This window comes from Megalopta genalis, chromosome 4 (genome assembly GCF_051020955.1).
Source record: "Megalopta genalis isolate 19385.01 chromosome 4, iyMegGena1_principal, whole genome shotgun sequence".
Classification (NCBI taxonomy): Eukaryota; Metazoa; Arthropoda; class Insecta; order Hymenoptera; family Halictidae; genus Megalopta; species Megalopta genalis.
In genome coordinates this window covers 10,396,197-10,419,725 of record NC_135016.1, presented here as the reverse complement: position 1 = coordinate 10,419,725, position 23,529 = coordinate 10,396,197, and the positions used below count along the sequence as shown (strand labels likewise).

Here is a 23,529-nt window from a genome sequence, read left to right as displayed (position 1 = left end):
TAATATATGTACGAATAATCGTATCTCCTCTTCTCAAATTGTCCATTTTTGTGCGCAGTCTGAGCGCGAATTAGGAAGAAATTACTGGAGTGCTACGGCGAACGCTATAGCGAATTTAGACCAACGGAACTGAAGTAGCTGAAATCTGCAGACTCCGCCTTTCAAAACGAGACCAATATCATTGCGGTAGAACCGTATGCAACAAAGTTACAGCCGCTCGAAGTCCGTTAAATTTCGGTAAATTATTAAGTTAGTTTTGCTACCCCAAAGAACTTCAAATTGAACTTGCGCGGTACACTTTTGATTGAAAAGCTCATAGACGGGTACCAGAAAATCGTTCATCAATTTCTACGCTACTCACAGGTCGGGCAAAGTTGCACTTTAGGAAAAAATCGAACTGTGCAGCAGAAAATGCTGCTGCAAACGGATCAGTGAGTTTCCAGCAACGCAGCTACCGCATCTGCAATGTACAGACTCCCCCCTTTAAAATGAGACTAGCGCCATAGCGATACGATAATCCGGAACAAAGTTACAGCCGTTTGAAGTTCGTGAAAATTTTTAACTCCGTTTTTGGGACGACAAAAGCCTCAAATTCTGTTGCTACGGCACACTTTTAATTCAAACGGTCACAGACTGGCGCCAGAAAATCCTAGCTTAACGTTTTTGGGCTCGTTGGATACGGCAAACTTTACGCTTCTACATCGCGATAGTTGCATTCGCGGAAAAAATTTGCACGCGCACCGCAAACCTGCAAAGCTTCATTTTTGCCAAGAATGGAACCCTGCTGCAAAAAATGCAGTTGCAAAGGCCAGAACAGAATTTACACCAACAAAACCAAAGCATCTGATATGCAGAATTGATCGACATTTTATTCGGATTACGGATAAACGACAAAGACTAACGAACAAAAGCTTATTCGACGTAATCGAATAAATATCGAATTTGTATAGATACAAATTTATTCGAATAAAGAATTTTTCCGATTATTCGAATACAAAATTATTCGAATAAAGAATCATTCGAGTGAAGAATTATTCGAATAAAGAATCATATTCGAATGAAGAATTATTCGAATAAAGAATTATTCGAATAAAGAATTATTCGAATAAAGAATTATTCGAATAAAGAATTATTCGAATAAAGAATTATTCGAATGAAGAATTATTCGAATGAAGAATTATTCGAATGAAGAATTATTCGAATAAAGAATTATTCGATTGAAGAATTATTCGAATAAAGAATTATTCGAATAAAGAATCAGTCGAATGAAGAATCATTTGAATAAATAGATAGAATGATTTATGACGAATAATGAATTATTCGAATAAATAGATAGAATGATTTATAACAAGATAATTTAGATTAAAATATTCGACTAAAAGGAATTCGATCGAATAATTATCTTAGATAAATATTTATTCGAAACATGTCGAATAATGCCGAAATCTGCTAAAATACACAGTCTCTACCCTTCGAAACAAGCCAAAAACCAGCGCGATACAATTATCTGCAACAAAATTACATCCCCTTTGATCGAACAAAGCCGAAGAGCGTACATTTAATTCCATGAATAAAAGGATCCCGTTCGAATAAAGATAAAACCGCTCGAATAAAGTGAGATACATTACAAAAGAATTTATCATATTAGCTACCTCGAATCAGGATCTGAGCCTGCCAGACAAAGATTCATTCCGACCGCGACGATCCTTTTGTCGGAGATCGAGCAGGCTTTCTATCAGCGAAAGAAATGTGCGCAGGGAATTCCCAGACGGGAAAAAATCTGGATCGATGCCGGCCGCGTTGCAGCGATCGCTTTAACGTTGTTTCCCGACGGATGGATCCGCGTCGAACGAGATCCACGAATTCAACGATGGTGCATCCCGTGGCTCCGTCGAACAATGCTTGTGTCTACAAAGGATTGCGGGTCGTGCAAGGATCTCGCGGAGACGATATTGCCCGCATAAATTCACTTGGAGCGAACGAGATTGAACGGCGGCATGGCAAAGAGGGTCGTCGCGACGCCGACGAGCCTTGACGCGCGTTCAATCTGATTTTATTCGCGCGTCGCTGTTCGCCGAAGTGCCTACGACCGATGCCTCTTTGTTTCGTTAACGAACGTCCACGCGACGCTGCGTTTTTGTCTATCTCGCCGTCGACAAGAAAAGAGAGGCACAGCGAATTCGGAAACGCCGCTGGATTTCGCGAGCTTCGCGCCATGCGACTGGCTTCGACGTTCGATGGCAGCATCAAACTTACCGGGCCGATCGAAATGACCTAACATTATATTATGACCTTCTCGTAGAAAATGACTGAATCGATTTTTCCATCCAAACATATATACATAATAAAAATGGTGAGAGATGCAAGTTAGTGATTTTCAACGCTCGATGGGTTTCACGTGTATTTAAAATGTGCATGCACACGTGTAATTAATATATCTGCGTCATCATCGTGTTCCTCTTTGTACACGGATTCACGATTAACATACTGTAAATATGAATAAATTTTCTATACATATTTATTTGCACGTGAAAAAAATACCAGAATATTCGATTTTTACGCAATGTTCTAGTTTCTAATATTCTACACGAAATATCAATTGAACGGTTGCAAATTGAGCAAACAGTTTCTGTTGAAATATACTTCGACGAATTGACACGTTAAACATTGCAAATCAAGTCCGAAAATTCGCAGGATATCCAAGAAATTTGATTAATGAGACTGAAACAGAAAAGTTAAAATTTATCATAGCGAGTTGCATTTTAACACTTAAATGACCGCATATTATCTCCCGTAGATTTACTCTAAGACCGCGGTATGCACATTGCGGTATGCTTTGAGCATCTTCTGGTAAAAGTTTTACGCCAGAATTGCCTTCGAAGCTTCTAGATTTATGGCTCTGTCCCTCTTTATTCAAAAATCTTCATTTTCCGATTGTTCAGAATTGTTCGCTTCAGCATCGAAACACGAGAAATCTCGCGAGCGATCGTTTAAGCGTTAACTCTTTTGCATCCCAAACATCCTAGACGAATTCAGTTTGCTGGAATATATTGCGGTAAAACTGAATTTCTAGATCGAGCCGAAAATTAGTGTCGTAGTTATGATATGAATAATTAATGCTGCAATATTTCACGGATAATGCGCTCCAAATAGCACGAAGACATCCCATGCATGTCCTACGTATATTTTCCTGTGCATTTTGGAACACGTGTATCCATGTAGAAAGAAGTGCGCGGATTAAAAGCCGAATATATTAATTCTACGCGCGTCTATACCACACCTTCAAAATCGTGATCTCTGCTCGATACAGTTTCGCGTGACCTGTTTTCGAGACGAAATTAAAATCGGCGCTTAACTTTCGATGCACTTTCGAACATATTCCAACGAACGATGACGAACTTTCGCGTTTATTAAAATCACGATGCAGTTTCGTCGGGATGTTTTCATAATGGAGCTTGGTGCACTCGCGCAATCATAACGGTGGATCGGAAATTTGTCGACCAATCGGCAACCGGGTCAAAGCCCGCACAAAACTGGACAATTTGGGAATAAGAGATGCGATTATTCGAGGCTTGCGGCCCGTTTTTATAGTTACCGATTGCCAACAACTATAAAAACGAGACGGAATGCTCGAATAATCGTATCTCCTCTTCCGAAATTGTCTATTTTTGCGCGCAATCCGAGCGCGAATTAGGGAGAAATTATTGTACCTGCGCGAAACTCTCTGCTGCGAGTGGGAATTGGTTTGGTGGTTCTGCGAACATCCCTGTCAATCAGCCGTGGCATGGAGCCCGCAAATGTATGGCTGCATATTTGGCTCCGGGTGCACTTAATTGCGAAATATCGAAAGTGCGCGCGCCCGCCCGCGGCTGCGACGTTGTCCCGACGACTTAATTAGGCATCGAGATGCTCATGCTTCGAATTGTTTCATTAATTTCGGCCCGTTCGACACCCCGGCGTTTCAATTCTCAGACAATGCCGGCTGCATTATGCATTGCGAACACGCGAAATATTGCGAGCACGAATAATTTGCGAGCTCTGTGATATCGCGATCTTATTTGCGACCCTCGCGCCGCGATGCGCAGTGGTGGCCTTTCTCAAAATGTTGACAAGAGCTCGTAATTTTCATCAACGTCGTCAATCTTATGTTCTCAAGCTCGCCGCGAATTTCAATGGAAACACAAAATTCAAGATGGAAAATTTGCTCAACTTTTCAACCGCAGGTGATTATTTCTCAAATTACCAAGTACTGTAAGCTAACGTCTGTGTGAACATGAAAGGAAATATTCTTCATGCTTTTACCTTTCTAGAAACTGTAGATTTAAACAATAAAATATAACTGCGTTGCCACGCATGCCAATCGATACTGTAGACCTCAAGTAATAAACAGACCCACTGTAATATTTCTGTGATCTTTTCACGGTCGCTAATTGACCGCTAATTGACCATGATGCTAGAGTTGTTGATTCCAAGAAAATGGAAAACCAGACGCTGCTGACGCGAGCATTGCTCTCAAATTATTTCTCGCGAATATCCGTAAGTTTCTGATACTTGACTATAAAGCGGAAGCTCGACTAACCGGGGTCTGATTATCCGTGGTCCATAAATTTTTGAGAGATAACACCACCGCGCGGTGCCAGTTTATTGGTGCGATCTTCCCAGAGAGTTTATGAACCAATTTTCCTGTTTCATTCGCTGCGCTTCTTCATTGCACAGAGTTTTCATTCTGCGTAGAGCGGCGGCGAAATAAATTGGGGATGGTGAATCGACGCTATTGCTGTGACAGCCTCGGCAGAATTCGGAAGAATTTTACATCAAGTTGATAACATCGTCTTGCTTTTGCTTTTTCCGGTTCAGATAAGAATGGTTGGTGTAGTTTGCGTTATTTATAGGTAGTTTGCCGGAGAAGAGGCTCGAAATACACAATGTATAGCTGCGCACCCCATTCCCGCCGCTTACAGACTACAAACTCGGGTTTATGGGAGTGTGGCGGACAGCTGTTAGGGTAACTACTGAAGAAGACAAGCCGCGATGCTAAACACGACTTCACGAAGTTGACAGCACGGTAAATTATGATCAGAAAATTGATGATCTTTCAAACCTCTGTAACTTTGGGTTAAAAAATCGGAAAAAATCCTACCTCCGCTCATTTTCAAGGGCGAAGCCTCCGTTTTTATGATCTCGAACGCCTCTTCTCTGCGATGACCTCTCCGAAGTTGATTTGCGATTTTTTTCATCACTGCTTCATGGAACGCTACACATCATTTATATAATGCAGTCAGTATTCCAGATCCCTTTCACAGTAATAATAAGTACATGTAAAATTAAGTTGGAAGGCGTGAAAGCAGAGACTTCATCCTTTAAAATGAGCACATGCAGAATATTTTGCGATTTTTTTACGCGAAACTACAGGTATCCAAAGATCGCCAATTTTTCGGTCACTTAGTGTTCCTTCGATTTTATAGAAATTAATTCGTACCTAATCGAAAAGATTCTGCGCATTTGTCTCGTCAAACACTGTCGTATCCCTGTCAGAAGAATCGTTTCCTTTAATCAGAAACGGAGAAGGGCCGGGCGAAAGCAAAAGAAGGCGATACTCTAGCGACAAGATTAATATCTCTCCGTATTAAATTCTTTAAATCCAAAGCGAGGCTTTAATCTATTTTTCAAAGCAGTTCTTAATGAATCTGGGGACATAAATTTTGATGGGAGACTCGGGACATAAAACCGTATTACTTTAGTGTTTCATCGACGTTAATACAGCAATTTCACGTGCTAACGAGTCTTTGCGATCATTGGAGAAACTTTAACCCGCAGGCGTAATAAATTCCGCGAAATCGAAGGGAGCGAAACTCGCTGCGGCGATAGCGAATATAATACGAATCGATACAATATGTCGGATTCGATAAGGTGGTTCGATTCTCGAGTTCCGCGCCATCGAAACAGCTAGCCTCGAGAACATCTTCTTTCTGGACCATTCAAAGAAGCTAATTGAGTGGCCGGTGATCCCAGCGTTGATCAAGCTGAAAGCCCCGTGACTTTATTAGAATCGAGCTCGTTCGTCGTCGAAGCCAATTATCACGGGAATTTGTAACTTTGTCAGCGACATCCGATCATTCGACGGACCTGTCTTCCATCTCTACGCGACTCGCATAGGTTTTGTCTTCAATTATCGATGTGCCGCGGCACAAACAATTAATTTTAATGGATCGTTTACAATTCAAACGCCGCATTTAGTGCGCGGAATAATTTAAATGGCGCACTGAATAAACAACGAGTCACGTTAATGCGCATCCGCGGACATAATACTACCGTAAATTCATATCGTGCAGCGGGAATGAATAAATACACCTCGGAAAAGTTATGAAACAACTTTTTCCGTTTCGGCCACAGCGCACTAAAAAATACAATAACGGTTGCAAATGGATCCTTTTTCGGCCCGCCTTTTTTTTGTAGATATTCGATATTGTTACGATTTTTATTTGCAGTCGCAATCAGAGTCGGACATTATTCGGATTGTTTCGAGTAAATGTTTAGTATAAAATAATTATTCCAATGAATTTCTTTTAGTCGAACATTTTATTCGAATAATTTATTATTCGTTAAAGATTATTCTATCTTTCTTTCGAATAATTCTTGATTCGAATGATCCGAAAATTTTTGAATTCGAATGATTTGAAAATTTTTGAATTCGAATGATTCGAAAAATTTTCTGTTCGAATAATTCGAAAAAGTAGTATGGACGAAATAAATCGACAAGCTATAAAAACACACTTTATATTTTACCATCTTTATTTAAATCGATTATTATTCGTATAAATTCTTATACGAATAAATTCTTATTCGAACAAATTTTTATTCGATTGATTATTTATTCGATAGTGTCGAACAAAATTTCATTCATTAGTCTTTATCTTCAATCCATCATCTGCATAAAATATTGCCCACCTTCGGTCGTAACACAGAGTTAAATTTACATGAAATCCGTACGGTTAAATTTAACGATGAAAGTTTCTTTACAGTATGATAATTCTGTAAGATGCCTGAATAAAAATAATACGTAATAAAAGGAGAGACATGTCCACAAAAACCAGCTAGACCATTGTATGTTTGTTACAAAAAAAAAAAAATACAAAATATGCATATACAATATTTGACGTAAATTTAACCGTGTAAATTTTTTGCGAATTTTATTTGCTCCGTGATTGCAGTTCGATCGCGACGGTGATGTAGAAATAGGAGAAGGTCGGAGGAATGAGTCTCCAAGAACCCGTCCGTGTTCGCTGAGGGACAGTTCGCAGTCCAGGAATGTTTTTATTAACAGCCGGTGCCGCAAAGCTGCGGTCGGCGAATTAGAATCAGCCGGGTGTTCGTTATTCCGCGGATTTCTGCATATTTACGCCGCAAACTGGAAATTCCTTTTGCGACGAGCCGGCGCGCATCCGACCAAACGAGTAAAAACTTCTTCTCCCTTGATCTACTTTTGAACAGGGAGTCCCGCCGATTCGCGGCCTGAAATGTACTACCACTCCTCAATTATCGCGGAGGAAGCTTCCCTCTCGCGCTGCCCTATTCGATTTTAACGAGGCAAAATCGTGCTATCGGCGAATGCGACGTACAATTATCGTCCGAGTATCCATTGCTCTTCGTTATAATTACGACGTTTTCCAGCGGTCAATTTATTTCGGGGAACAAAACATTAATCGGCTTGTGATGTAAATTGCAGCTGACGTGAACGTATGATACTTCCATACTAAATACACGAGGCTGATAACGAATACTTCTCGCAATACAGCTTCGATATGAGAATGGATTGCACTGTGCATTCAAAGCGCTATAGAACGGTGAATATAAATCGTATTTGGACGTTTTTGGGCTAGTTACAAAGGGGAGACTTCCCTCTATATAGGATCGCCCCGAGATAAATACGCCAAAAAATTTTTCGAACGCCATAGAGTTGTTCGAATTTGGGAAATTTCAACGCGAAAATCATCTTCGGTGTTTCCCTTTTTTCGACAATAAAAAACGATCTTTGATGGAATACCGTGAAAAGACGCGAGGGAGTAGAGCAGGGGTGTCAAACTCGCGGCCCGAGATGAACATTTTTGCGGCCCAGTCAATATATCCGACGCAAAGTAAAAATAAAGTAGGAATGTGAATTAGAAATTTTGAAAGTAGTCTCGGCCAATAAAATTTCTCCCGAAATAGGAAAGATAGTATCAGAGAAGAGATGTCAAGTATCAGGACGTAAACAATAATTTAACTTTATATATGTTTATTACAATGTACTAGTCAAAATAAAAATATTTGTTTCTATGAACATTGATTTTTTTGCGGCCCATCTAAAGTTAAGCATTGTTTATTTGGCCCAAGTTAGCTTTCGAGTTTGACACCCCCGGAGTAGAGGTTTCACGCTTTAAAATGAGCGTCGAAAGAAATCTCCAGGAAAATTGTTCAATGTCCGTAGCGTCGTTCGAATTTGCAAGATTTTACGAGAAATAGAATCTTCGGCTTTCGGCTCTGTTTGATAACGGCAACCCGATGCACGAAAAAAATAAAGTTGGAGGGCATAAAAGTAGAGGTTTCTGGCATCAGAAAGGAGCCGAGCTTGAGTTTCGTACGATGTTTCTTCCACAGTGGTACAGCAATCCCAAGATCGACTATTTCCACATCGAAATTTCGTGATTTCTCCCAGAGATTTATGAAGACCGGTTTATATGCTCGACAGCATTACATTCGAATTTATAATCAAAGGGAACGAGACCACCGTCGTTTTACGCTACTTGGAATAACCAATCTGCAGACTTTGCGGAAGATGCACGCGTTGCATAAAATATTATTTGACGCATAATTATACGGACTTAGAATTCTATAACAGCCTCTCGCTGCTCCCGGTCTTCCATATAACGATGCATCGAATATTACTTGTTATTTATGTATATGGCGAAGCCAATGTCACGCGAATGTTCTAATATTTCGCTCGGCTGAATTGCATGAACGTTGCACGAACAGAATATATCAAGTGAATTTGGTGCATCTTCCATGCATTTGGAGATTGTCTATAACTTAATTTAGCGAGTAATTTCTGGGTTCCCCATCGATGTTTAATCAGTTATTAAAGTTAATTTATTTCAGGAGGGCTCGAGAGTTCAATTCAGTTTTGATGCAGGCTAGAACTTAGCTAATACAGCGAAGTTCAGGCATTCTGTGAATGCGTGCATAGATTCCATGCTGTAGAATATGTCGAGTGCAGTAAATTCTCCCTAATTTACGCTCAACTTGGTAACGAAGAAGAAGAATTTGGGAAGAGGAGCTACGATTATCCCAGGCTTGCGGCTCCTTTTTATAGTTACCGAAGATCAGTAACCATAAAAACTAGCCGCAAGGCTGATATAATCGTAACTCCTCTTCCCAAATTGCCCATTTTTGTGCGCAATCTGAGCGCGAATTAGACAGAATTTACTGCATTGCCATACTCGCGAAGAAAATGGTTAATTACTCAAAAAGTCGTCCAAAAAATGTCCTATATTTTATAGTTAAATATTATATTCTACGTCACTTGTGTTTTGGAGATTAACGATATTAAAAGATTACCAATAATTATTATAAAAACTCGAAGAATCGTTAAAATCAGTACAATTTTCCTATAAGAATTTTTAATCACTGTCAATTAGATTAAATTCAGAGGAACATAACAGATGTTTCAAAAATCGAACAGTTCCATAAAAATCAAACTCATTTAACAAATATAAATTTTGTACCATGTGCATATTTCAAGTAAAATTCTGGTAAATAATATCGTCACTCCATTTCCAAGTTATTTCGTTCTCGTGAAACGGAATGAAATAATTTCGGCCAGCTTTTTTGAGTCCAAATGTCTAGAAAACGGATGATGATTTCAACCATGCCAGAATTTCTAGGAAGATCTGCACTCCAAACAAATTAATTGTTAATCGCACGCGGTTCCTTCGAAACCGTCGAAGTCGAGGTAAGGCGACAACTATATATATAAATGCACGGTGTAATTCGCGAGAGAGCGTTTACACCGCTGTTGACAATCATGGAAACGTCTGCGACAGATGTTGCAACACGTCGCAGCGAATTTCTGGACGATGTTTCATGAGTCTGCCGTCTCGAGATCATGCGAATTCGTTCTTCGCGTTATTCGTTGAAACTGACCCGGTCCTATATACTCGAAACCGTCGGGAAAAAAGTCTAATGTATTCCCGGGCATCACGAAGCGATTCCACGACGGAGATTTCTCGATTCTTGCAGAAATTCTAATTCCGTTTACGTTGGCAGCCACTTTGCATTATCCTGAACTCTCCTGTCGAACCTCCCAGCCGCCTGGTTTCATCTTCACCCAAGGTATCGTTGGTCGAAATCGAATTTCCATCGGACAATTTTGGCTGTTTATTTGGCAACAGGTACGGTAATTAGTAGACCGCGGATTTTTACGCAAAATACGCAATTGCGAGATATTCTTTAATCATCCATTAATTATAAAATATCCTATAATTATAAAATATAATAAAATATCATAGAATATCATAAAATATCGTAAAATATCATAAAATATCGTAAAATATCATAAAATATCGTAAAATATCGTAAAATATCATAAAATATTGTAAAATATCATAAGATATCGTCAAATATCATAAAATATCGTAAAATATCATAAAATATCGTAAAATATCATAAAATATCATAAAATATCGTACAATATCGTAAAATATCATAAAATATCATAAAATGTCCTTTAATCATCCTTTAATCATTTTAATAGGTTAAAAATAATGCGCTGACATTTTAAAATTCTTTTAATCTTTCCACTATCATAATTTGCAACTACCCAATTTTGCCATAAAATGGGCCTAAAATTACTGTTATACGACACAATTTTACAAAAATATAATAATTTATATGCCGAAAAAAGTCTTAGTCGGAGATATGGTAAATCGTGAATGAAAGTATCATCTTATTGTCTGATACAGTGAAGTCACGATTTATTCGCGGAGGGTCTTCGTTTATGTCTGCCGCCCATGATGTCTGTAGCTTACAATCGTGATTGCGGTGGTCGTAAACGGTTCGATCGACCGTCAAGTTGGAGTCTCTGATCATCTGTTGAGCCCTCTCGCTGGGCCTCAACATCATTCATCTCGCGATTTAGCCGGGTCCGATGTTCAACACGCGCGAATCCCTCGCGAGAATGAACGCGATATTAATTTACGGCTGCCGCGTTAACAGTATCGCGATCACGCGTAGGCGGTACCGAGGCATTAACGGTTAAAATTAGAAAACCACTCGTGTGTATCGCGTATACCGCGTCCCGAGGTGCGAGGAATGTTTACCTATCAATTATTCGCCGGTTCTCACCGTTCCGCGTGTGCACACAATTTATTGCGTACTATTTTTACACGGCGCTCCGAAATCAGTTTCTTTTCTCCAGCGACAGCAGTGCCGCCGTAATCGCGCGGTTATTTATTTTTGCCACTTCGGGGACCGTGGATACATTAATTCAAGCCGCAATGCCCATTTTATTTATCTTTCTACTTTAATCTAGTTGCCTCGCAGAGATCATCTTTGCGATTTATTTCGACAGAAAATAGCCCGGCAGAGTGAAAGAATGGAATGCGCTTTCCCCCATCAATCATTCAAGTCGACGAATGAGTTGAAACTAACTTTAAAAAAATGCGTGGAACGAAATTGCGATAACAGACGATCATTAGTAATTTTCGAAAAGGTCTTTGAAAATGTATCGAAACGGTCCGGAGCAAATGTTGAATACTTAATGTAAACATGATTGCTCAGTCTTGTGATCTATTTTTTTTTTAAATTGGTAAATTACGTAGATTGTTAGATCGAAGTGTCCTTATTTTCGAAGCAGCTAAATACGGTGAGAACTCCCTTAACCGAACATTTATTTTTACAGTGTTCTGGTATCGAAACGTTCCATTATTTAATCATATCGTATTATTTTAGATACCTTATGGTCTAATAGAGAACTTGAACGAGATTTTCAGATAATAGAATGCGTTGGTAACAGGATATTACAAAAATAAACCTTCTGACAAAGCAGTCTCTACTGTACAAATATATAGATACAGGGACAGAAATTTCTCCGCGGCTCGTACGTCTACCGAACATCGGCCTCCCAAGCAGCCCGTCATTAAAAAATTTCTAATTAGCCATAAAACGAGTCGCCGTTAACGATCGCAGAAACCGACACCGTTGCAACGCCATTTGAAAAACCACAGCGATTTTTTAACCTCGACATTCCGACCGCTCCGCTGATTAATTCAGCAACGCTCTATCGTCCGGCGGAAAAATTGGTGGCTTTCACCTCGTTGTTATCCATCCACCGAACACGCAGTCAATAAATAGCTGGCGCCCGTTGCCATTTTGTTTCGCTGAAGCATCCCGTCGTTCGAATATTTCAATAGCGATTCGAGAGAGCTGCCGTTTATGCCGATTACGCGACCCGATTGGCATCGGGGATTCGATCCGAGCGGCGCTGTAATTTCGTAGATCCTTATTACCGCAACTCGATTCCGGCGGCGCCGCGTAAACGATTTACCTTGCCACGATTCCAGATGTCCCCGAGGCTGGTGCAGCGGGGCCCGATGGTTTCGCACGTGCTGGATTTCACGTTTCAACGGGCCTCCATCGTCCAGCGCGGGCCGCACACTCGCGCCATTCACTCGCGATCCTTAAAATCGCGCGCGCGATCCAATCGCACCAGGATACACCAAACTCTCCCGATTATCCGGAATATTTCTCTTCGATCGCGAGAGTCCTCGAGCTACCGATCGCACGCTCGATCCTTTTCCAAGCTCCCGAGCAAACGAGCGAGCACTGGATCGCTGACAGCCATTGATCCTATCGGAGCAACGCGACGGAGAGAAATAATCGCGATTCCTCGGCTATTTCGACCCGTTTCTCCGTGGACTACCGAGGATCAACGATGATCCACCGGCGGACATTTAGCCTAATTCGGTACGGGCGAGGAGCGTCGTCGATGGACCCGGGTGCCAGCAGGCATCAATTCGGCGAAATCGAGAGCGCGCGGTAAACTGAAGCGAAACTTGGATCCGCGGAGGATCCACGCTCCCTCGACGCAGTCGCAAAACACGATGCAACCGTTTTGTGTCTTCGCTTCCTCTTCCCGGCGGCTACCACTCTCTTCCGAGGGCTTTCCCGCACCCACGTCTTCGGCTATCCCCCCCTCGAAAACACCCCCATGCTTCTCCCATTTTTGCGCGTCTTTCCCCGTTCCCCAATTCCTCCGAATCGGACTCCGCCAATTGCGCACGGCAGAATGATTCTCTCCGCTAAAGCATGCTCCTGGAAACGAGGTTTCGATCGTCAGCAGTCGTTCGATTTTGGAGGATTCGTTTGGAGGATTGATGTTATTGTAATGAGACGCGTTATTTTATCACTCGGTTCACGGATCCCGTAGAATTGACGGGCCATTAATATCGTAATTTACGATTATTCAGATTGTAAAAAGATACATTTGTCAGTTATTATTGTATTATTATTATTATATTATTATTATTATTATTATTATTATATTATTATTATTATTATTATATTATTATTATTATTATTATATTATCATTATAATATAATAAGGCGCGTTAAAAATCAGAATTATATTTATAAACAAATATAAAGCAGGTGTCTTCAGTGTTCTGTAAATCTAGTGTTCACTTCTGTGTGGTTTCTTGTTCTTGTTTTGTCTACTTATTCTTTATTTGTACTTCAAATCGTCGAATGGAGTTCTCGTTGAGCGGGTTTTCTTTCTCATTCCTTTTCTTTCCTTTGTACACTTGTTTCTGCTTTAAATTAGTAGATTCTTGGGTGCTTTCTCTTTCTCGTTCACTCGTTTCACCTTTATTTCTTTGATGGTCAAATTCTTGAGTGCTCTTTTTCTTTGTCTTGTTCTTTGTCTTTGCTTCATACAATTGTTTAGATTGTCAAATTCTTTTGTGCTTTCTTTTTCTTGTTCACTCCTGTTTGCACTATACTTTAGATCAGGGGTGTCAAACTCGCGGCCCGAGATGAACATTTTTGATGTCAAGTATCAGGACGTAAACAATAATTTAACTTTATATATGTTTATTACAATGTACTGGTCAAAATAAAAATATTTGTTTCTATGAACATTGATTTTTTTTAGCGGTCCACTTAAAGTTAAGCATTGTTTATTTGGCCCAAGTTAGCTTTTGAGATTGACACCCCTGCTTTAGATTGTCAAATTCTCGCGTGCTTTATTTTTCTTGTCCATTTGTTTCTGCTTTATTTTCTAAATCGTCAAATTCTTGTGCGTTCTCGCCTGTTTCCTGTAAACTTATTTCTGCTGTATACGTTGAATCATCGTATTCTCATGTGTTCTTTTTCTTTGTACACTCACTTTAGATTTGCAATTTAGATCATCGAATTCTACATCACCGAGAGTATAAAGCGTCAAAAGAATACATTTCGTAACACGAGTAAAAGGAGGTAAAAAGTTTTATCTAAAGAAATGAAGAAGAATCGTTATGCAAAATAAGAACACTACGTCTATGGAGAATGTATAACAAGTTGAGTAGCTTGATGGAGCTTATCGCCATTGTTCGGTTCTTTGACTAACGATTTTCGCCGTGAGAGCATAAAATTCGCACTAATAATTCGCACTATAATATTATTAAGAGTCGGCCGCTTCTTCGAAAGTTTCCCAGGATCTTTTATTTTTCTGGAAAGAACGCCAGAATATCGAACCAAGCCATGAATTTCAGATCCCTTGTGGAGATGAGGGTTATCATAAAGTTCCAGACGTGGTTCAAAGGGAACGTAACTATCTGGAGAACTTTTCACGTGGATGTTACTAATCAGGCTTCGAAGTTCGTGCATAATATTAAATCGAAACATAATGTCTCATTCCGTAATCGCCGAAGTTGAAGAACGCTGTTGGAAAAACCACCGGGCTTTTTATTTATTTCAATAACTAAATGACGCTTCTCGGGGGACGATGCTTCAGAGCACCGCGAGTCTACGGATTTTGCAGGTTTTTCAGTGTAAAATTTTAAACCCGTTTTCCTCGGATAATATATTATTCACTTGGCGTAGATGAGATCTCAAAAGCTACGCGGCTGTCTGCTCTGAAACTTTCATAAGATCCTCCACAGACTATTAGCTTTCGCCAGTATCAAAATTATATTTCGACCTCGAGAGAGGTTATCACATTTTTTATTGAAAACTGAACGGAACAGAATACAAATTATTCATTTTCGTACGGACGACAACGATAAACGTTATCACTGAACCCATCATTTTGTGCTTGCGCATTTTTCATTTCAAAACTGTTGAAATTGTAAAAACTTTTTTAAAATAAAATCGATATATTTCTTTATTCAAACATGCTAAATCCATTACATCATCCCAATTTTACTAGGATCCACGAAACGTAATAAGGAAAGAAGTGATGTCATACAATTCTTCAATTTAAATTTAACACTCGGTTTACGGAATTCGTTAAAATGACGGCACAGTAATTGTTTAATTTACAATTATTCAGATTGTAAAGTTATATTTATGAGTTATTTGTTCAATTTACGCGCCACTTGCGAAAAATATTACAATAATACTCGAAAATCAGAATAAATGTCTTATCGTTACTTTTATAAACCGATATAAAACATAATTAATATAATTATGTTACATAAACGTAAGTAATGTTATTAAATAAATATAATAATTAATATATTTGTTGAGGTCACTGGCATGGCAACCAAACTGTAAACTAAGAAGAAAACTCGGTAGAGAGTTTACAATATCAGAACCCGCTGAAAAGAATTCCCATCGGTAGCATAAGATAACACTATGCGGAGAGTGTACCGCGAGGGTGTAGCATAATAGTGATCCGAGCTTTTGTGTTCCACGCATTGTCGATACAGCGATCCGAGGCTAACCAGCACCGGTAAACAAGCCCGCATTCCTGCGATAGTACATACGTCTACCCTCGTTTCGGGATTCCATTCGTCCCTGCTGTTTCCAGGGGGATTAGGTAGTAATGAGATTGGATTAAAGGTAACCAACGAGTAGAGAAAAGCATGACGGACCCGCGGGAGTACCGGGGTCGGTTTCGCGGACGAAAATCCGTAATGTTTCCCAATTCGACGGAGTTTATCTTTGGCCTTTGTGTCGTAGCGGGCGATCGCAGTCAAATGAAACGGAAATATAGAGAACACTGTCTGGGAAGAATACCGGGGATTCTCCGGCGATCGAATGAAATCGATAGCGGGACACACTCGAGGACCGTTCGTATTCTCGGGGATCAGAGCTGGACCGAAGTCTATTCAACGATTAACGATTGATTTTCTACTTCGATTGGTCGTTGCAGTTCACGGTTAAATGCCAACTTTTTTTCATGGCGATTAATCTGTTTAATCGGATAGCTAGAACGTTGCCATTTCTTCGTGACGAGTATACTCGTCGAAAACAGATAACGGGTTATAGGGATATGTATAATAAAAAATATCAATATCAATATATATGTACAGGATGTCCAAAAATTATGGTATTTCCGGGAAATGAGAGATTCCCGAGGTTATTTGAAGTAACTTTTTCCTTTACAAAAATTTTCTCCGAGGCATCGTTAACGAGTTATTAACGAAAAACAGTGACCAATGAGAGGCGAGCTCGGCTGGCGCGAAGCGGCAGAACCAACGAGCGGACGAAGCCCAGTTCAGTTCATTGGCTTGGCCGCCTCACGCCAGCTGATCTCGCCTCTCATTGGTCAGTGTTTCTCGCTAATAACTCGTAAACGAAGCCGCGGATTGCATTTTCGCTAAGGAAAAAGTTACTTCAAATGACCTCAGGAATCTCTCATTTCTCGGAAATACTATAATTTTGGGTATCACTACTTTATATTACTATTAAATTACTATTAAATATTACTATTAAATTATATATTCTATAAAGGTTATTATTAAACAGTAGTATTGAAATGAAAAAAGTTTTTGAATAAAATTTAAATAAAACAGTAAAATTTGTGTTTAAACTGTAACTCGCGCTCTTTCCAAGGTGATTGCAACAGCTGAGTGGTTAACCGCAAGCATTGATCGATCAATCGATCTGAAAATTTTAATCGATTAAGTGCCCAACTCTGTCGGCGATCGGTTCTTGCGATGAACGTCCGCCGATTACCCGGCGGCGATTAGCTGCGCCGAGGGGATTTCTGGAAACGTTCGGCGTAACTTGAAACTACGGCTCGCGTCCGTTGTTACGTTTGCGAATCCACTTGGAATTCAATTAGAATTCCCACGGTAAGTGATACAGAGGGGGGAGGAACGGACACAGAATTTCAACCTTCTCAGTCGTCCCGTTGACTCGACGCGCAAACGAGTCTTAAAAAACAGACAACAGCCTCGAAACAACCGTGAAAAAGCACGGGTCTCGTTTATCCGGCGCGAAGTTTTAACGACGCGTGAATAGAAAGTCGGTGAACAGGGTTGACGGATATAAATTTGCGAAGGCTAATTCAAGGATAATTCCCGTTGATCGACGAGAGTGCCGATTAATTTCGCCAGCAAGCGACGCGAATGTATGTCGCACCTGCTGAAGTAGTTCCGGATCGGTCGGGACCGAGCCATGGCACGTTTTCTCCATCGATCCAGGTGAAACGTGGCGCCTTTTAATTGCGAGACCGGAAGAACGTTCCCGTCGGAAAGGTTTCCAGGTAAGAGCACGATCATTGTGGAAGTAATTAGCGCTGCGAACAGTGTTTATTCTCCTGACTGAGTCCGAGAGTTCCGAAGATATTTCAACCCTTAAATGCGCTGTTGAAAAATCGTCGATGTTTCAGCCGTCGTAATTACGCAAAGAAATATCGTACGGCGATAAATCTGGACTCGTTTTAAAGCCTGGTGCTTCTACTTTCGCAACATTCTATTGGTTTTCTTGTGAGGTATTTTTGCATTGTGCAGCAGCTGCGAAACTGGGGACATAATTTTACTTAAAGTGTTTGTAAGTTCTTTGGATAATGTTTTTCAGACTAAATCTTACATGAACTTATGGGATTTATATTATATTTATAGGATGGACTTATGTATTGAAGTCTCTATTTTAAAACGACTCCTAAAGACATGATCTACGATTTTTTAAAAGCGATTTGTCAAACATTGAATGAAAGGTATAAATGACATTTTTGCAGCTATACGCCACGACGAACCCTTATTTGTATCCCATAAAGTGTGTAAGTAAAATCAGAAATCAAGTTTTTAGGTGTCGTTGCAAAGAGGAGACTCCAATCTATATGCCCACGTCGGTTTTAACCACGAGAAAAATTTTTCGAAGGATATACCGACGTTTCAATTCGTACTATTTTAAAACGAAAACATATCTTCAGTTTTTCACTTGGTACATTACTAAAAAAAATCCTATTAAGAAATGAATTACGGATAACGAAAGTAGAGTTTTTAAACTTTAAAATGAGTGCGAATTGATCACGGTACGACTTTTTGTTGACGTTTCATCGAATTTCGAACACAAGCTGTATTATCAACTTTTGCAGTGGTGTAAGCTACACCGCGAGGATTTTACGCGACCAAACATCTTCGTCATTTCTGATCCGTCAAACGTGTAAAAAAAATCGTAGGTCAACTTTGAATACGTTGTTATAAAGAGCAAGCTTCAATCTACAAAGCCATGGTAACTACAATCCATGATAAAAATGATGTAACGTTTCGAAAGCAGCTTGAACTTGTAAAATATTCGCTACGAAAAGGCCCTTAGTTTTTTCATGACCACATTATTAAAAAAAAATCTTATCCAAAAATGAAACCCGGACAGCGAAAGTAGAGGCTTCAAGCTTCAAAACCAGTTCAAAGTGATCATGCTAGGATTCTTCGTCACGGAATTACAAGAGCTTAGATATCACGAACTTTTCGAAATCAGGGTTAATTAAGGTTTTACTTAATTCCGTGCTTATATTAGATGAATAGTTTCGAAGAATAGCCATTTTTCCGTTCCGTTTCTCGTCTCTTCTGCCTTCCCCAGGGCCAAGAAGAGTCGCAAAAAAACGTTTGCACGCGGTCAAGGAGTTCATCGAGGAAACCCTTCTTCATCCGCCGGGTCGACGTAACTTTTTAGCGCGGCGACTCGAAGTTAGTCCGCGTGATTAATTCGCACCGCGGCGCGGCGGAGAGTCTCGCCGAACTTCTGTCACGATCGTTGCGCTATAACTCGCGGGTCGACAACAGTGGAACAGCTTTATCTCTTCCAACACGAAACCAGTTCGCCGGGATCCTCGGGGACGTATTGGTAGACGCTCGACATAGTAAACTCGGTATCTAATCGCCCCGGAAAGCGTCGCGAGAATAAATCTGTAGCTGTTTATCCGTAAATCGTTTCCCACGTCGACGTTCCTTTCGGGCCTGGCTTCGTCGACGTTAATCCACTTTGCGGAAGCGGTGCGAGCTCAAAAGAGAATTTTGAAATATGGAGATTAGGCGGAATGGGATAAACCACGCTTGCTAAACAGAAAAAGAGAAAAGAGCCGCGAGATTTTCAGCGACTTCGCGCGCGATAACTTCGAACCGGCTTCATGCTCATTTATCGCCCGAGTCACAGATTGTGAAGTATTTATTTTCTACCGGCGTTTTTTCCTTCAAATTGCTGCTTCGTTCTCAAGAAAGCCTGAGAAGCCTAACGCTGGGAATTCAACGAAGGACGTGTAGTACGCCTGTATTGGTTCCTCGTTTCTGGTCCATAAATCGGTTAAAAAAGAATCGTAGGCCAAATTTGGATACGCCGTTGTAAAGAAAAGGCTTTAATCTATAAATTCGTAGCAGTGTTAGTCCCGATGAAAATTTGCCAATGTTTTGAAAGCCGCTTCAATTTGTAGCATTTTTGCTACAAAAAGGAACATTACTTTCCTCACCATCATACTATTTAAAAAAAATCTAATTAAAGAACGAAGTTTATAGTGCAAAAGCAGAGGCTTCAAACTTTAAAACGAGTTTAGATTTATTATCGTAGGGTTAGTTTTTGATATTTTATCGAACTTTGAACGAAAGTTGTATTATCAACTTTATAGCCATATAAGATATAGCCCAAGCTTTGGACTTTCATTCCTGATCTACAGATCGGCTAGAAAAAATCGTAGATTAAATTTGGAGATGCCATTTTAAAGAGGAGGCTTTAATCTACAAATCTGTAGCAGTGTTAGTCCCAAAAAAATTTGCCAATGTTTTGAAAGCCGCTTCGATTTGTAGCATTTTTGTTACAAAAAGGAACATTACTTTCCTCACCATCATATTATTAAAAAAAATCTAATTAAAGAACGAAGTTTACAGTGCAAAAGCAGAGGCTTCAAACTTTAAAACGAGTTTAGATTTATTATCGTAGGGTTAGTTTTTGATATTTTATCGAACTTTGAACGAAAGTTATATTATCAACTTTATAGCCATATAAGATACACCACAAGCTTTGGACTTTCATTCCTGATCTACAGATCGGCTAGAAAAAATCGTAGATTAAATTTGGAGATGCCATTTTCAAGAGGAGGCTTTAATCTACAAATCTGTAGCAGTGTTAGTCCCAAAAAAATTTGCCAATGTTTTGAAAGCCGCTTCGATTTGTAGCATTTTTGCTACAAAAAGGAACATTACTTTCCTCACCGTCATACTATTTAAAAAAATCTAATTAAAGAACAAAGTTTTTAGTGCAAAAAAGCAGATGCTTCAAACTTTAAAACGAGTTCAGATTTATTGTCGTACGGCTATTTTAACTAACTTTGAACGAAAGTTGTATTATCAACTTTATAGCCATATAAGGTACGCCACAAGCTTTGGACTTTTATCTCTGATCTATAGATCGACTAAAAAAAAATCGTAGATCACGTTTGAAGAGGCCATCTTAAAGAGGAGGCTTTAATCTACAAATCCGGATATCCAGATAGCGGATATCTGGGTTTATAAGATATCACACGACCAAACCTGTTCGTCTATTTCTGACCCATAAAACGGCTATAAAGAATCGTAGATCGAGTTTTGAGATATCGTTGCAGAAGATAGACGATTGAGTCACCGGAGAAGAACAACAGCAGCACCATCTGTAGCCGAAGTATTTATAAAAAAAACCATGGACGCGGTATCTGTGGTCCGGAGAATTTGATCGCTAAACGTTCCGGCTCCCGTTGCGAATTCAACGACTAACGCATTACGGTTCGAACGATTCGTTCTTTTTTTGGCGGTATAAAAAACGAAATCTATTCGGGAATGATTGGAAAAAGCTGCGTCATGCGCGAAGCTTCGTGAAGCTGAACACGCGTTACCAGGTCCGCAGCAGCGACAGCAAAGCGTTACAATCGATGCAATCAGTTGCGTTTAAGTTCGTTGCGGACCGCGAGTGCATCGCTGGAATATCAAACGAAGTTCCCATCGTCCTACGGACTGCGCTAACTAAATGTGCAATTAAATCCCGTGATTTCGTTAAAGGGTTGCACGCCCAGGAACCGGGAACAAGATAATCATTACCGCACGTTAATGTAACAGATTTAAATAGCTCGTCGTGATTGTAAATCGCAGGGCGGCGCGATTACAACGCTTACAGCATCTTACAGAGATTTTACAGCACGCGTACTTTTCTCGTTAGACAATTCGGCATTTTCCAAAGCTCGGAACTGTGACATTACGCTGTATTAGCAGCATCGAGCTCGAACTTCAGAGGCATAAAATGTTAAATATCGCGTTCTTGCGAACAGAGGTTTCTCTGCTGTTTCGCCGTTCGTACTGCGGCCAGCGTAAATTTACGCCAGTTTCGTAACTTCGTTACAAAGGTATAGTTCAAACTTGCGAGCGTTCACTGGTAAAGTCAAATCGTTCGTTCTCACTGTCTATCGGTGCTGCCATCCAACGACAGTGTCTGGTCACAGAAGCAGGCATCGTCCTTAGCCAACGACGACACGCAAGAATCGATCCAGCTGCTTTTGTGCTTCTCTGGTACAGACCAGACTGCCTTATCTACTCGGAAATCGAAGACTGATTGCAGCGACCTCTGCTCATTCACATCGGCGATTCGAGGAACCATTCGGCAATGGATTGGAGATAAAGCGAATGTGTGAGTGTCATAGGTGTTGTCGATTTCGTATCCAAACTTTCGTATCATGGATTTCGATCAAGAAGTGTTCATCCTGGGACATCACATTTTTCGAAGACATCTGATCACTTTATTCATGATGTAGCACGGTTCTTCTCTGAATAATCTTTTCTCTTAGTTTTTTCCTCGGTCGCTCGTCGTCTTTGATAGTTCCCTAGCCCTTTCGCCTGTTCTCTGGCCTTAGACCCTTGTCCATGACTCCATTTTTTTAGCCCATTCTCCAGTACCCTAACACTTTCGCTAGTTTCCTAGTCCCTTCTCCAAACTGCTAGTTTCTTCTCAAGTTACCTATCCACGTTCCCCAGTTATTAAATTGTTTTCATAATTCTCTGACATCTTCCTTCGACTCTTCGGCTCAGGTTAGAGACCTTAGCCCTTTCACAAGCTCTCTAGTTCCTTCCCCGTTGCTCAACTTTCTTGTTTAGACTTCTAATCTCTTTTCCGGACCCCTAGTCCCTTTCATAGTTCCCCAGACCCTTCTTTAGTTTCCTGGTTCATTCCCTAATTCTCCAGGCTCCTTTTCCAGTTTTTAGCTCCCTTTTCCACTTCTTTGCTCCCTTTTCCACTTCTTTGCCCCTCTCCCAAACAGATCTCTGATGTCTTCTTCAGTACCCCAAGTTATTCTCCAAGTACCTAATTCCCTTTTTAACCCCCTAATCTCTTCTCCAATTTTATTTAGTCCCTTCTTCGGATTCCTAGCCCCTTCTCGAACTACCTAGCTGTCATCTTTGGCACTCTAATCTATTTAGCTACAATTGTAGCTAATCTAGTGTAGCTATCTTAGCCCCTTTTTCGATTCTTAGACTCCTCCTCCCCTTGTTCCCCAAACCTTCTTCTAGTTGTCCAGTGCTTCTCCCAGTTCCCTAGGGCTCCCTCCAGTTGTCTAGTGCTTGCTTCCTTCAGTTTCTTAGCCCCTTCCCGAACTACCTAGCTGTCACCTTTGGCACTATAATCTATTTAGCTACAACTGTAGCTAATCTAGTGTAGCTATCTTAGTCCCTTTTTCGATTCTTAGACTCCTCCTCCCCTTGTTCCCCAAACCTTTTTCTAGTTGTCCAGTGCTTCTCCCAGTTCCCTAGAGCTCCCTCCAGTTGTCTAGTGCTTGCTTCCTTCAGTTTCTTAGCCCCTTCCCGAACTACCTAGCTGTCACCTTTGGTACTCTAATCTATTTAGCTACAACTGTAGCTAATCTAGTGTAGCTATCTTAGTCCCTTTTTCGATTCTTAGACTCCTCCTCCCCTTGTTCCCCAAACCTTTTTCTAGTTGTCCAGTGCTTCTCCCAGTTCCCTAGAGCTCCCTCCAGTTGTCTAGTGCTTGCTTCCTTCAGTTTCCTAGTGCTTGCTCGAGGGCCCCAGTCCCTTCCAGCACCCTTTTGCTTCCCCG

At 40.4% G+C, this 23,529-nt stretch overlaps 1 protein-coding gene across 5 annotated transcripts in view; it reads right to left on the bottom strand.

Annotated features, from left to right (window-relative positions):
• The window catches only part of LOC117224871 (neuropeptide CCHamide-2 receptor), a 140,204-nt gene that overhangs the window by 38,810 nt on the left and 77,865 nt on the right, over positions 1-23,529 (bottom strand). Inside the window, exon 1 of one of the 5 annotated variants that reach the window (XM_033478093.2) lies at positions 12,581-13,151. The exons of 3 other annotated variants lie outside the window; for them this stretch is intronic. The gene's annotated coding sequence lies outside the window, so the exon portion shown is untranslated. Of the gene's footprint in view, positions 1-5,140; positions 5,223-12,580; positions 13,152-23,529 lie in introns of those variants that run through there. One more of the 5 variants, XM_076521283.1, reaches the window with a different exon arrangement.